The sequence below is a fragment of the Cololabis saira genome, chromosome 15, assembly GCF_033807715.1.
Source record: "Cololabis saira isolate AMF1-May2022 chromosome 15, fColSai1.1, whole genome shotgun sequence".
In the NCBI taxonomy this organism is placed as follows: domain Eukaryota; kingdom Metazoa; phylum Chordata; class Actinopteri; order Beloniformes; family Belonidae; genus Cololabis; species Cololabis saira.
In genome coordinates this window covers 45,342,521-45,357,676 of record NC_084601.1, presented here as the reverse complement: position 1 = coordinate 45,357,676, position 15,156 = coordinate 45,342,521, and positions in this window count along the sequence as shown.

Sequence of the window (15,156 nt, the reverse complement as noted above, 5' to 3'; positions counted from 1 at the left end):
TCTACAAACACTCCTTTATCTGCTCTCTTCTTTCTTCTTCCTCGCCAGCTGAAAGAGGGATCTCTGCAAACACTACTTTATCTGCTCTCTCCTTTCTTCTACAGCTGATGGAGCGATCTCTGCTAACACTCCTTTATCTGCTCTTTTCTTTCTTATTCCTCTACAGCTGATGGAGGGATCTCTGCTAACACTCCTTTATCTGCTCTCTTCTTTCTACTTCCTTTACAATTGATGGAGGGATCTCTGCAAACACTCCTTTATCTGCTCTCTTCTTTCTTCTACAGCTGATGGAGCGATCTCTGCAAACACTCCTTTATCTGCTCTCTCCTTTATTCTTCCCTATACAGTTGATGGAGGGATCTCTGCAAACACTCCTTTATCTGCTCTCTTCTTTCTTCTTCCTCTACAGCTGATGGAGGGATCTCTGCAAACACTCCTTTATCTGCTCTCTTCTTTCTGCTTCTTCTACAGCTGATGCAGGGATCTCTGCAAACACTCCTTTATCTGCTCTCTTCTTTCTTCTTCCTCGCCAGCTGATGGAGGGATCTCTGCAAATACTCCTTTATCTGCTCTCTTCTTTCTTCTTCCTTTACAATTGATGGAGGGATCTCTGCAAACACTCCTTTATCTGCTCTCTTCTTTCTTCTACAGCTGATGGAGGGATCTCTGCAATCACTCCTTTATCTGCTCTCTTCTTTCTTCTTCCCTCTGATCGAGGAATCTCTGCAAACACTCCTTTATCTGCTCTCTTCTTTCTTCTCCCTTTACAGCTGATGGAGGGATGTCTGCAAACACTCCTTTATCTGCTCTCTTCTTACTTCTTCCTCTACAGCTGATGGAGGGATCTCTGCAAACACTCCTTTATATGCTCTCTTCTTTCTTCTTCCTCTACAGCTGATGGAGGGATCTCTGCTAACACTCCTTTATCTGCTCTCTTCTTACTCTACAGCTGATGGAGGGATCTCTGCAAAAACTCCTTTATCTGCTCTCTTCTTTCTTCTACAGCTGATGGAGGGATCTCTGCAAACACTCCTTTATCTGCTCTCTCCTTTATTCTTCCCTATACAGTTGATGGAGGGATCTCTGCAAACACTCCTTTATCTGCTATCTTCTTTCTTCTTCCTCTACAGCTGATGGAGGGATCTCTGCAAATACTCCTTTATCTGCTCTCTTCTTTCTTCTTCCTTTACAATTGATGGAGGGATCTCTGCAAACACTCCTTTATCTGCTCTCTTCTTTCTTCTACAGCTGATGGAAGGATCTCTGCAAACACTCCTTTATCTGCTCTCTTCTTCCTTCTTCCGTCTACAGCTGAAGGAGGGATCTCTGCAAACACTCCTTTATCTGCTCTCTTCTTTTTTTTCCTCTGCAGCTAATGGAGGGATCTATTCAAACACTCCTTTATCTGCTCTCTTCTTTCTTCTACAGCTGATGGAGGGATCTCTGCAAACACTCCTTTATCTGCTCTCTTCTTTCTTCTTCTCTCTACAGCTGATGGAGGGATCTCTGCAAACACTCCTTTATCTGCTCTCTTCTTTCTTCTTCCTTTACAGCTGACGGAGGGATTTCTGCCAACACACCTTTATCTGCTCTCTTCTTTCTTCTTCTCTCTACAGCTGATGGAGGGATCTCCTCAAACACTCCTTTATCTGATTTCTTCTTCCCTCTACAGCTGATGGAGGTATCTCTGCAAACACTAATTTATCTGCTCTCTTCTTTCTTCTACAGCTGATGGAGGGATCTCTGCAAACACTCCTTTATCTGCTCTCTTCTTTCTTCTTCCCTCTGATGGAGGGATCTCTGCAAACACTCCTTTATCTGCTCTCTTCTTTCTTCTTCCCTCTGATGGAGGGATCTCTGCAAACACTCCTTTATCTGCTCTCTTCTTTCTTCTACAGCTGATGGAGGGATCTCTGCAAACACTCCTTTATCTGTTCTCTTCTTTCTTCATCCTTTACAGCTGATGGAGGGATCTATGCTAACACTCCTTTATCTGTTCTCTTCTTTCTTCTTCCCTCTACAGCTGATGGAGGGATCTCTGCAAACACTCCATTATCTGTTCTCTTCTTTCTTCTTCCTCTACAGCTGATGGAGGGATCTCTGCAAACACTCCTTTATCTGTTCTCGTCTTTCTCTTCATCCACAGCTGATGGAGGGATCTCTGAAAACACTCCTTTATCTGCTCTCTTCTTTCTTCTTCCCTCTGATGGAGGGATCTCTGCAAACACTCAATTATCTGCTCTCTTCTTTCTTCTTTCCTCTACAGCTGATGGAGGGATCTCTGCAAACACTTCTTTATCTGCTCTCTTCTTTCTTCTTCCTCTACAGCTGATGGAGGGATCTCTGCAAACACTCCTTTATCTGATTTCTTCTTCCTTCTACAGCTGATGGAGGTATCTCTGCAAACACTCCTTTATCTGCTCTCTTCTTTCTTCTACAGCTGATGGAGGGATCTCTGCAAACACTCCTTTATCTGCTCTCTTCTTTCTTCTTCCCTCTGATGGAGGGATCTCTGCAAACACTCCTTTATCTGCTCTCTTCTTTCTTCTTCCCTCTACAGCTGATGGAGGGATCTCTGCAAACACTCCTTTAGCTGCTCTCTTCTTCCCTCTACAGCTGATGGAGGGATCTCTGCTAACACTCCTTTATCTGCTCTCTCCTCTCTTCTTCCCTCTACAGCTGATGGAGGGATCTCTGCAAACACTCCTTTAGCTGCTCTCTTCTTCCCTCTACAGCTGATGGAGGGATCTCTGCTAACACTCCTTTATCTGCTCTCTTCTTCCCTCTACAGATGATGGAGGGATATCTGCTAACACTCCTTTATCTGCTCTCTTCTTTCTTCTTCCCTCTTCAGCTGATGGAGGGATCTTTGCAAACACTTATTTATCTGCTCTTTTCTTTCTTATTCCTCTACAGCTGATGGAGGGATCTCTGCTAACACTCCTTTATCTGCTCTCTTCTTTCTTCTTCCTCTACAGCTGATGGAGGGATCTCTACAAACACTCCTTTATCTGCTCTCTTCTTTCTTCTTCCTCGCCAGCTGAAAGAGGGATCTCTGCAAACACTACTTTATCTGCTCTCTTCTTTCTACTTCCTTTACAATTGATGGAGGGATCTCTGCAAACACTCCTTTATCTGCTCTCTTCTTTCTTCTACAGCTGATGGAGCGATCTCTGCAAACACTCCTTTATCTGCTCTCTCCTTTATTCTTCCCTATACAGTTGATGGAGGGATCTCTGCAAACACTCCTTTATCTGCTCTCTTCTTTCTTCTTCCTCTACAGCTGATGGAGGGATCTCTGCAAACACTCCTTTATCTGCTCTCTTCTTTCTGCTTCTTCTACAGCTGATGCAGGGATCTCTGCAAACACTCCTTTATCTGCTCTCTTCTTTCTTCTTCCTCGCCAGCTGATGGAGGGATCTCTGCAAATACTCCTTTATCTGCTCTCTTCTTTCTTCTTCCTTTACAATTGATGGAGGGATCTCTGCAAACACTCCTTTATCTGCTCTCTTCTTTCTTCTACAGCTGATGGAGGGATCTCTGCAATCACTCCTTTATCTGCTCTCTTCTTTCTTCTTCCCTCTGATCGAGGGATCTCTGCAAACACTCCTTTATCTGCTCTCTTCTTTCTTCTCCCTTTACAGCTGATGGAGGGATGTCTGCAAACACTCCTTTATCTGCTCTCTTCTTACTTCTTCCTCTACAGCTGATGGAGGGATCTCTGCAAACACTCCTTTATATGCTCTCTTCTTTCTTCTTCCTCTACAGCTGATGGAGGGATCTCTGCTAACACTCCTTTATCTGCTCTCTTCTTACTCTACAGCTGATGGAGGGATCTCTGCAAACACTCCTTTATCTGCTCTCTTCTTTCTTCTACAGCTGATGGAGGGATCTCTGCAAACACTCCTTTATCTGCTCTCTCCTTTATTCTTCCCTATACAGTTGATGGAGGGATCTCTGCAAACACTCCTTTATCTGCTCTCTTCTTTCTTCTTCCTCTACAGCTGATGGAGGGATCTCTGCAAATACTCCTTTATCTGCTCTCTTCTTTCTTCTTCCTTTACAATTGATGGAGGGATCTCTGCAAACACTCCTTTATCTGCTCTCTTCTTTCTTCTACAGCTGATGGAAGGATCTCTGCAAACACTCCTTTATCTGCTCTCTTCTTTTTTTTCCTCTGCAGCTAATGGAGGGATCTCTGCTAACACTCCTTTATCTGCTCTCTTCTTTCTTCTACAGCTGATGGAGGGATCTCTGCAAACACTCCTTTATCTGCTCTCTTCTTTCTTCTTCTCTCTACAGCTGATGGAGGGATCTCTGCAAACACTCCTTTATCTGCTCTCTTCTTTCTTCTTCCTTTACAGCTGACGGAGGGATTTCTGCCAACACACCTTTATCTGCTCTCTTCTTTCTTCTTCTCTCTACAGCTGATGGAGGGATCTCCTCAAACACTCATTTATCTGCTCTCTTCTTTCTTCTTCTCTCTACAGCTGATGGAGGGATCTCTGCAAACACCCCTTTATCTGCTCTCTTCTTTCTTCTTCCCTCTACAGCTGATGGAGGGATCTCTGCAAACACTCCTTTATCTGCTCTCTTCTTTCTTCTTCCCTCTACAGCTGATGGAGGGATCTCTGCAAACACTCCTTCATCTGCTCTCTTCTTTCTTCTTCCCTCTACAGCTGATGGAGGGATCTCTGCAAACACTCCTTTAGCTGCTCTCTTCTTCCCTCTACAGCTGATGGAGGGATCTCTGCTAACACTCCTTTATCTGCTCTCTCCTCTCTTCTTCCGTCTACAGCTGATGGAGGGATCTCTGCTAACACTCCTTTATATGCTCTCCTCTCTTCTTCCCTCTACAGCTGATGGAGGGATCTCTGCAAACACTTCTTTATCTCCTATCTTCTTTATTCTTCCTCTACAGCTGATAGAGGGATCTCTGCTAACACTCCTTTATCTGCTCTCTTCTTCCCTCTACAGCTGATGGAGGGATCTCTGCTAACACTCCTTTATCTGCTCTCTTCTTTCTTCTTCCATCTTCAGCTGATGGAGGGATCTTTGCAAACACTTATTTATCTCCTCTCTTCTTTCTTCTTCCTCTACAGCTTATGGAGGGATCTCTGCAAACACTTCTTTATCTGCTCTCTTCTTTCTTCTCCCTCTACAGCTGATGGAGGGATCTCTGCTAACACTCCTTTATCTGCTCTTTTCTTTCTTATTCCTCTACAGCTGATGTAGGGATCTCTGCTAACACTCCTTTATCTACTCTCTTCTTTCTTCTTCCTCTACAGCTGATGGAGGGATCTCTACAAACACTCATTTATCTTCTCTCTTCTTTCTTCTTCATCTGCAGCTGATGGAGGGATCTCTGCAAACACTCATTTATCTTCTCTTTCCTTTCTTCTTCCCTTTACAGCTGATGGAGGGATCTCTGCAAACACTCCTTTATCTGCTCTCTTCTTTGTTCTACAGCTGATGGGGGGATCTCTGCAAACACTCCTTCATCTGCTCTCTTCTTTCTTCTTCCTCTACAGCTGAAAGAGGGATCTCTGCAAACACTCCTTTATCTTCACTCTCCTTTCATCTTCCCTCTACAGCTGATGGAGGGATGTCTGCAAACACTCCTTTATCTTATCTCTCCTTTCTTCTTCCTCTCCAGTTGATCGAGGGATCTCTGCAAACACTCATTTATCTGCTCTCTCCTTTATTCTTCCCTCTACAGCTGATGGAGGGATCTCTGCTAACACTCCTTTATCTGCTCTCTTCTTTCTCTACAGCTGATGGAGGGATCTCTGCTAACACTCCTTTATCTGCTCTCTTCTTTCTTCTACAGCTGATGGAGGGATCTCTACAATCACTCCTTTATCTGCTCTCTTCTTTCTTCTTCTTCTACAGCTGATGGAGGGATCTCTGCAAACACTCCTTTATCTGCTCTCTTCTTTCTTCTTCCTCTACAGCTGATGGAGGGATCTCTGCAAACACTCCTTTATCTGCTCTCTTCTTTCTTCTTCCCTCTGCAGCTGATGGGGGGATGTCTAAAAAACACTCCTTTATCTTATCTCTCCTTTCTTCTTCCTCTACAGTTGATGGAGGGATCTCTGCAAACACTACTTTATCTGCTCTCTTCTTTCTTCTTCCTCTACAGCTGATGGAGGGATCTCTGCAAACACTCCCTTATCTGTTCTCTTCTTTCTTCTACAGCTGATTGAGGGATCTCTGCAAACACTCCTTTATCTGCTCTCTTCTTTCTTCTACAGCTGATGGAAGGATCACTGCAAACACTCCTTTATCTGCTCTCTTCTTTCTTCTTCCTCTACAGCTGATGGAGGGATCTCTGCAAACACTCCTTTATCTGCTCTCTTCTTTCTTCTTCCTCTACAGCTGATGGAGGTATCTCTACAAACACTCCTTTATCTGCTCTCTTCTTTCTTCTACAGCTGATGGAGGGATCTCTGCAAATACTCCTTTATCTGTTCTCTTCTTTCTTCTTCCTCTACAGTTGATGGAGGGATCTCTGCTAACACTCCTTTATCTGCTCTCTTCTTTCTTCTTCCCTCTACAGCTGATGGAGGGATCTCTGGAAACAGTCCTTTATCTGATTTCTTCTTCCCTCTACAGCTGATGGAGGTATCTCTGCAAACACTCCTTTATCTACTCTCTTCTTTCTTCTACAGCTGATGGAGGGATCTCTGCAAACACTCCTTTATCTGCTCTCTTCTTTCTTCTTCCCTCTGATGGAGGGATCTCTGCAAACACTCCTTTATCTGCTCTCTTCTTTCTTCTTCCCTTACAGCTGATGGAGGGATCTATGCTAACACTCCTTTATCTGTTCTCTTCTTTCTTCTTCCCTCTACAGCTGATGGAGGGATCTCTGCAAACACTCCTTTATCTGCTCTCTTCTTTCTTCTACAGCTGATGTAGGGATCTTTGCAAACACTCCTTTATCTGTTCTCGTCTTTCTCTTCATCCACAGCTGATGGAAGGATCTCTGAAAACACTCCTTTATCTGCTCTCTTCTTTCTTCTTCCCTCTGATGGAGGGATCTCTGCAAACACTTCTTTATCTTCTCTTGTCTTTCTTCTTCCTCTACAGCTGATGGAGGGATCTCTGCAAACACTCCTTTATCTGATTTCTTCTTCCTTCTACAGCTGATGGAGGTATCTCTGCAAGCACTCCTTTATCTGCTCTCTTCTTTCTTCTACAGCTGATGGAGGGATCTCTGCAAACACTCCTTTATCTGCTCTCTTCTTTCTTCTTCCCTCTGATTGAGGGATCTCTGCAAACACTCCTTTATCTGCTCTCTTCTATCTTCTACAGCTGATTGAGGGGTCTCTGCAAACACTCCTTTATCTGCTCTCTTCTTTCTTCTACAGCTGATGGAGGGATCTCTGCAAACACTTATTTATCTCCTCTCTTCTTTCTTCTTCCTCTACAGCTGATGGAGGGGTCTCTGCAAATCCTCCTTTATCTGTTCTCTTCTTTATTCTTCCTCTACAGCTTATGGAGGGATCTCTGCAAACACTTCTTTATCTGCTCTCTTCTTTCTTCTCCCTCTACAGCTGATGGAGGGATCTCTGGAAACACTCCTTTATCTGCTCTCTTCTTTCTTATTCCTCTACAGCTGATGGAGGGATATCTGCTAACACTCCTTTATCTGCTCTCTTCTTTTTTCTTCCTCTACGGCTGATGGAGGGATCTCTACAAACACTCATTTATCTTCTCTCTTCTTTCTTCTTCATCTGCAGCTGATGGAGGGATCTCTGCAAACACTCCTTTATCTGCTCTCTTCTTTTTTTCTTCCTCTACAGCTGATGGAAGGATCTCTGCAAACACTCCTTTATCTGCTCTCTTCTTTCTTCTCCCTCTACAGCTGATGGGGGATCTCTGCAAACACTCCTTTATCTGCTCTCTTCTTTCTTCTACAGCTGATGGAGGGATCTCTGCAAACATTCCTTTGTCTGCTCTGTTCTTTCTTCTTACTTTACAGCTGACGGAGGGATCTCTGCAAACACTCCTTTATCTGCTCTCTTCTTTCTTCTTCCTCTACAGCTGATGGAGGGATCTCTGCTAACACTCCTTTATCTGCTATCTTCTTTCTCCATCCTCTACAGCTGATGGAGGGATCTCTGCAAACACTCCTTTATCTGCTCTGTTCTTTCTTCTACAGCTGATGGAGGGATCTCTGCAAACACTCCTTTATCTGCTCTCTTCTTTCTTCTTCCCTCTGATGGAGGGATCTCTGCAAACACTCCTTTATCTGCTCTCTTCTTTCTTCTTCCTTTACAGCTGATGGAGGGATCTCTTCAAACACTCCTTTATCTGCTCTCTTCTTTCTTCTCCCTTTACAGCTGATGGAGGGATCTCTGCAAACACTCCTTTATCTGCTCTCTTCTTTCTTCTTCCCTCTGATGGAGGGATCTCTGAAAACACTCCTTTTTCTGCTCTCTTCTTTCTTCCTCCTCTACAGCTGATGGAGGGATCTCTGCAAACACTCCTTTATCTGCTCTCTTCTTTCTTCTACAGCTGATGGAGGGATCTCTGCAAACACTCCTTTATCTGTTCTCTTCTTTCTTCTTCCTTTACAGCTGATGGAGGGATCTATGCTAACACTCCTTTCTCTGTTCTCCTCTTTCTTCTTCCCTCTACAGCTGATGGAGGGATCTCTGCAAACACTCCTTTATCTGCTCTCTTCTTTCTTCTACAGCTGATGGAGGGATCTTTGCAAACACTCCTTTATCTGCTCTCTTCTTTCTTCTACAGCTGATGGAGGGATCTCTGCAAACACTCCTTTATCCGATTTCTTCTTCCTTCTACAGCTGATGGAGGTATCTCTGCAAACACTCCTTTATCTGCTCTCTTCTTTCTTCTACAGCTGATGGAGGGATCTCTGCAAACACTCCTTTATCTGCTCTCTTCTTTCTTCTTCCCTGAGATGGAGGGATCTCTGCAAACACTCCTTTATCTGCTCTCTTCTTTCTTCTCCCTTTACAGCTGATGGAGGGATCTCTGCAAACACTCCTTTATCTGCTCTCTTCTTTCTTCTTCCTCTACAGCTGATGGAGGGATTTCTGCAAACACTCCTTTATCTGCTCTCTTCTTTCTTCTTCTTCTACAGCTGATGGAGGGATCTCTGCAAACACTCCTTTATCTGCTCTCTTCTTTCTTCTTCCTCTACAGCTGATGGAGGGATCTCTGCTAACACTCCTTTATCTGCTATCTTCTTTCTCCATCCTCTACAGCTGATGGAGGGATCTCTGCAAACACTCCTTTATCTGCTCTCTTCTTTCTTCTACATCTGATGGAGGGATCTCTGCAAACACTCCTTTATCTGCTCTCTTCTTTCTTCTTCCCTCTGATGGAGGGATCTCTGAAAACACTCCTTTATCTGCTCTCTTCTTTCTTCTACAGCTGATGGAGGGATCTCTGCAAACACTCCTTTATCTGTTCTCTTCTTTCTTCTTCCTTTACAGCTGATGGAGGGATCTATGCTAACACTCCTTTATCTGTTCTCCTCTTTCTTCTTCCCTCTACAGCTGATGGAGGGATCTCTGCAAACACTCCTTTATCTGCTCTCTTCTTTCTTCTACAGCTGATGGAGGGATCTTTGCAAACACTCCTTTATCTGTTCTCGTCTTTCTCTTCATCCACAGCTGATGGAGGGATCTCTGAAAACACTCCTTTATCTTCTTTCTTCTCCCCTCTGATGGAGGGATCTCTGCAAACACTCCTTTATCTGCTCTCTTCTTTCTTCTTTCCTCTACAGCTGATGGAGGGATCTCTGCAAACACTCCTTTATCCGATTTCTTCTTCCTTCTACAGCTGATGGAGGTATCTCTGCAAACACTCCTTTATCTGCTCTCTTCTTTCTTCTACAGCTGATGGAGGGCTCTCTGCAAACACTCCTTTATCTGATTTCTTCTTTCTTCTTCTTCTACAGCTGATGGAGGGATCTCTGCAAACACTCCTTTATCTGCTCTCTTCTTTCTTCTTCCTCTACAGCTGATGGAGGGATCTCTGCAAACACTCCTTTATCTGCTCTCTTCTTTCTTCTTCCCTCTGCAGCTGATGGGGGGATGTCTAAAAAACACTCCTTTATCTTATCTCTCCTTTCTTCTTCCTCTACAGTTGATGGAGGGATCTCTGCAAACACTACTTTATCTGCTCTCTTCTTTCTTCTTCCTCTACAGCTGATGGAGGGATCTCTGCAAACACTCCCTTATCTGTTCTCTTCTTTCTTCTACAGCTGATTGAGGGATCTCTGCAAACACTCCTTTATCTGCTCTCTTCTTTCTTCTACAGCTGATGGAAGGATCACTGCAAACACTCCTTTATCTGCTCTCTTCTTTCTTCTTCCTCTACAGCTGATGGAGGGATCTCTGCAAACACTCCTTTATCTGCTCTCTTCTTTCTTCTTCCTCTACAGCTGATGGAGGTATCTCTACAAACACTCCTTTATCTGCTCTCTTCTTTCTTCTACAGCTGATGGAGGGATCTCTGCAAATACTCCTTTATCTGTTCTCTTCTTTCTTCTTCCTCTACAGTTGATGGAGGGATCTCTGCTAACACTCCTTTATCTGCTCTCTTCTTTCTTCTTCCCTCTACAGCTGATGGAGGGATCTCTGGAAACAGTCCTTTATCTGATTTCTTCTTCCCTCTACAGCTGATGGAGGTATCTCTGCAAACACTCCTTTATCTACTCTCTTCTTTCTTCTACAGCTGATGGAGGGATCTCTGCAAACACTCCTTTATCTGCTCTCTTCTTTCTTCTTCCCTCTGATGGAGGGATCTCTGCAAACACTCCTTTATCTGCTCTCTTCTTTCTTCTTCCCTCTGATGGAGGGATCTCTGAAAACACTCCTTTTTCTGCTCTCTTCTTTCTTCCTCCTCTACAGCTGATGGAGGGATCTCTGCAAACACTCCTTTATCTGCTCTCTTATTTCTTCTACAGCTGATGGAGGGATCTCTGCAAACACTCCTTTATCTGTTCTCTTCTTTCTTCTTCCCTTACAGCTGATGGAGGGATCTATGCTAACACTCCTTTATCTGTTCTCTTCTTTCTTCTTCCCTCTACAGCTGATGGAGGGATCTCTGCAAACACTCCTTTATCTGCTCTCTTCTTTCTTCTACAGCTGATGTAGGGATCTTTGCAAACACTCCTTTATCTGTTCTCGTCTTTCTCTTCATCCACAGCTGATGGAAGGATCTCTGAAAACACTCCTTTATCTGCTCTCTTCTTTCTTCTTCCCTCTGATGGAGGGATCTCTGCAAACACTTCTTTATCTTCTCTTGTCTTTCTTCTTCCTCTACAGCTGATGGAGGGATCTCTGCAAACACTCCTTTATCTGATTTCTTCTTCCTTCTACAGCTGATGGAGGTATCTCTGCAAGCACTCCTTTATCTGCTCTCTTCTTTCTTCTACAGCTGATGGAGGGATCTCTGCAAACACTCCTTTATCTGCTCTCTTCTTTCTTCTTCCCTCTGATTGAGGGATCTCTGCAAACACTCCTTTATCTGCTCTCTTCTATCTTCTACAGCTGATTGAGGGGTCTCTGCAAACACTCCTTTATCTGCTCTCTTCTTTCTTCTACAGCTGATGGAGGGATCTCTGCAAACACTTATTTATCTCCTCTCTTCTTTCTTCTTCCTCTACAGCTGATGGAGGGGTCTCTGCAAATCCTCCTTTATCTGTTCTCTTCTTTATTCTTCCTCTACAGCTTATGGAGGGATCTCTGCAAACACTTCTTTATCTGCTCTCTTCTTTCTTCTCCCTCTACAGCTGATGGAGGGATCTCTGGAAACACTCCTTTATCTGCTCTCTTCTTTCTTATTCCTCTACAGCTGATGGAGGGATATCTGCTAACACTCCTTTATCTGCTCTCTTCTTTTTTCTTCCTCTACGGCTGATGGAGGGATCTCTACAAACACTCATTTATCTTCTCTCTTCTTTCTTCTTCATCTGCAGCTGATGGAGGGATCTCTGCAAACACTCCTTTATCTGCTCTCTTCTTTTTTTCTTCCTCTACAGCTGATGGAAGGATCTCTGCAAACACTCCTTTATCTGCTCTCTTCTTTCTTCTCCCTCTACAGCTGATGGGGGATCTCTGCAAACACTCCTTTATCTGCTCTCTTCTTTCTTCTACAGCTGATGGAGGGATCTCTGCAAACATTCCTTTGTCTGCTCTGTTCTTTCTTCTTACTTTACAGCTGACGGAGGGATCTCTGCAAACACTCCTTTATCTGCTCTCTTCTTTCTTCTTCCTCTACAGCTGATGGAGGGATCTCTGCTAACACTCCTTTATCTGCTATCTTCTTTCTCCATCCTCTACAGCTGATGGAGGGATCTCTGCAAACACTCCTTTATCTGCTCTGTTCTTTCTTCTACAGCTGATGGAGGGATCTCTGCAAACACTCCTTTATCTGCTCTCTTCTTTCTTCTTCCCTCTGATGGAGGGATCTCTGCAAACACTCCTTTATCTGCTCTCTTCTTTCTTCTTCCTTTACAGCTGATGGAGGGATCTCTTCAAACACTCCTTTATCTGCTCTCTTCTTTCTTCTCCCTTTACAGCTGATGGAGGGATCTCTGCAAACACTCCTTTATCTGCTCTCTTCTTTCTTCTTCCCTCTGATGGAGGGATCTCTGAAAACACTCCTTTTTCTGCTCTCTTCTTTCTTCCTCCTCTACAGCTGATGGAGGGATCTCTGCAAACACTCCTTTATCTGCTCTCTTCTTTCTTCTACAGCTGATGGAGGGATCTCTGCAAACACTCCTTTATCTGTTCTCTTCTTTCTTCTTCCTTTACAGCTGATGGAGGGATCTATGCTAACACTCCTTTCTCTGTTCTCCTCTTTCTTCTTCCCTCTACAGCTGATGGAGGGATCTCTGCAAACACTCCTTTATCTGCTCTCTTCTTTCTTCTACAGCTGATGGAGGGATCTTTGCAAACACTCCTTTATCTGCTCTCTTCTTTCTTCTACAGCTGATGGAGGGATCTCTGCAAACACTCCTTTATCCGATTTCTTCTTCCTTCTACAGCTGATGGAGGTATCTCTGCAAACACTCCTTTATCTGCTCTCTTCTTTCTTCTACAGCTGATGGAGGGATCTCTGCAAACACTCCTTTATCTGCTCTCTTCTTTCTTCTTCCCTGAGATGGAGGGATCTCTGCAAACACTCCTTTATCTGCTCTCTTCTTTCTTCTCCCTTTACAGCTGATGGAGGGATCTCTGCAAACACTCCTTTATCTGCTCTCTTCTTTCTTCTTCCTCTACAGCTGATGGAGGGATTTCTGCAAACACTCCTTTATCTGCTCTCTTCTTTCTTCTTCTTCTACAGCTGATGGAGGGATCTCTGCAAACACTCCTTTATCTGCTCTCTTCTTTCTTCTTCCTCTACAGCTGATGGAGGGATCTCTGCTAACACTCCTTTATCTGCTATCTTCTTTCTCCATCCTCTACAGCTGATGGAGGGATCTCTGCAAACACTCCTTTATCTGCTCTCTTCTTTCTTCTACATCTGATGGAGGGATCTCTGCAAACACTCCTTTATCTGCTCTCTTCTTTCTTCTTCCCTCTGATGGAGGGATCTCTGAAAACACTCCTTTATCTGCTCTCTTCTTTCTTCTACAGCTGATGGAGGGATCTCTGCAAACACTCCTTTATCTGTTCTCTTCTTTCTTCTTCCTTTACAGCTGATGGAGGGATCTATGCTAACACTCCTTTATCTGTTCTCCTCTTTCTTCTTCCCTCTACAGCTGATGGAGGGATCTCTGCAAACACTCCTTTATCTGCTCTCTTCTTTCTTCTACAGCTGATGGAGGGATCTTTGCAAACACTCCTTTATCTGTTCTCGTCTTTCTCTTCATCCACAGCTGATGGAGGGATCTCTGAAAACACTCCTTTATCTTCTTTCTTCTCCCCTCTGATGGAGGGATCTCTGCAAACACTCCTTTATCTGCTCTCTTCTTTCTTCTTTCCTCTACAGCTGATGGAGGGATCTCTGCAAACACTCCTTTATCCGATTTCTTCTTCCTTCTACAGCTGATGGAGGTATCTCTGCAAACACTCCTTTATCTGCTCTCTTCTTTCTTCTACAGCTGATGGAGGGCTCTCTGCAAACACTCCTTTATCTGCTCTCTTCTTTCTTCTTCCCTGAGATGGAGGGATCTCTGCAAACACTCCTTTATCTGTTCTCTTCATTCTTCTTCCTCTAAAGCTGATGGAGGGATCTCTGCTAACACTCCTTTATCTGCTCTCTTCTTTCTTCTTCCCTCTACAGCTGATGGAGGGATCTCTGCAAACACTCCTTTATCTGATTTCTTCTTCCCTCTACAGCTGATGGAGGTATCTCTGCAAACACTCATTTATCTGCTCTCTTCTTTCTTCTACAGCTGATGGAGGGATCTCTGCAAACACTCCTTTATCTGCTCTCTTCTTTCTTCTTCCCTCTGATGGAGGGATCTCTGCAAACACTCCTTTATCCGCTCTCTTCTTTCTTCTCCCTTTACAGCTGATGGAGGGATCTCTGCTAACACTCCTTTATCTGCTATCTTCTTTCTCCATCCTCTACAGCTGATGGAGGGATCTCTGCAAACACTCCTTTATCTGCTCTCTTCTTTCTTCTACAGCTGATGGAGGGATCTCTGCAAACACTCCTTTATCTGCTCTCTTCTTTCTTCTTCCCTCTGATGGAGGGATCTCTGAAAACACTCCTTTTTCTGCTCTCTTCTTTCTTCCTCCTCTACAGTTGATGGAGGGATCTCTGCAAACACTCCTTTATCTGCTCTCTTCTTTCTTCTACAGCTGATGGAGGGATCTCTGCAAACACTCCTTTATCCGATTTCTTCTTCCTTCTACAGCTGATGGAGGTATCTCTGCAAACACTCCTTTATCTGCTCTCTTCTTTCTTCTACAGCTGATGGAGGGATCTCTGCAAACACTCCTTTATCTGCTCTCTTCTTTCTTCTTCCCTGAGATGGAGGGATCTCTGCAAACACTCCTTTATCTGCTCTCTTCTTTCTTCTCCCTTTACAGCTGATGGAGGGATCTCTGCAAACACTCCTTTATCTGCTCTCTTCTTTCTTCTTCCTCTACAGCTGATGGAGGGATTTCTGCAAACACTCCTTTATCTGCTCTCTTCTTTCTTCTTCTTCTACAGCTGATG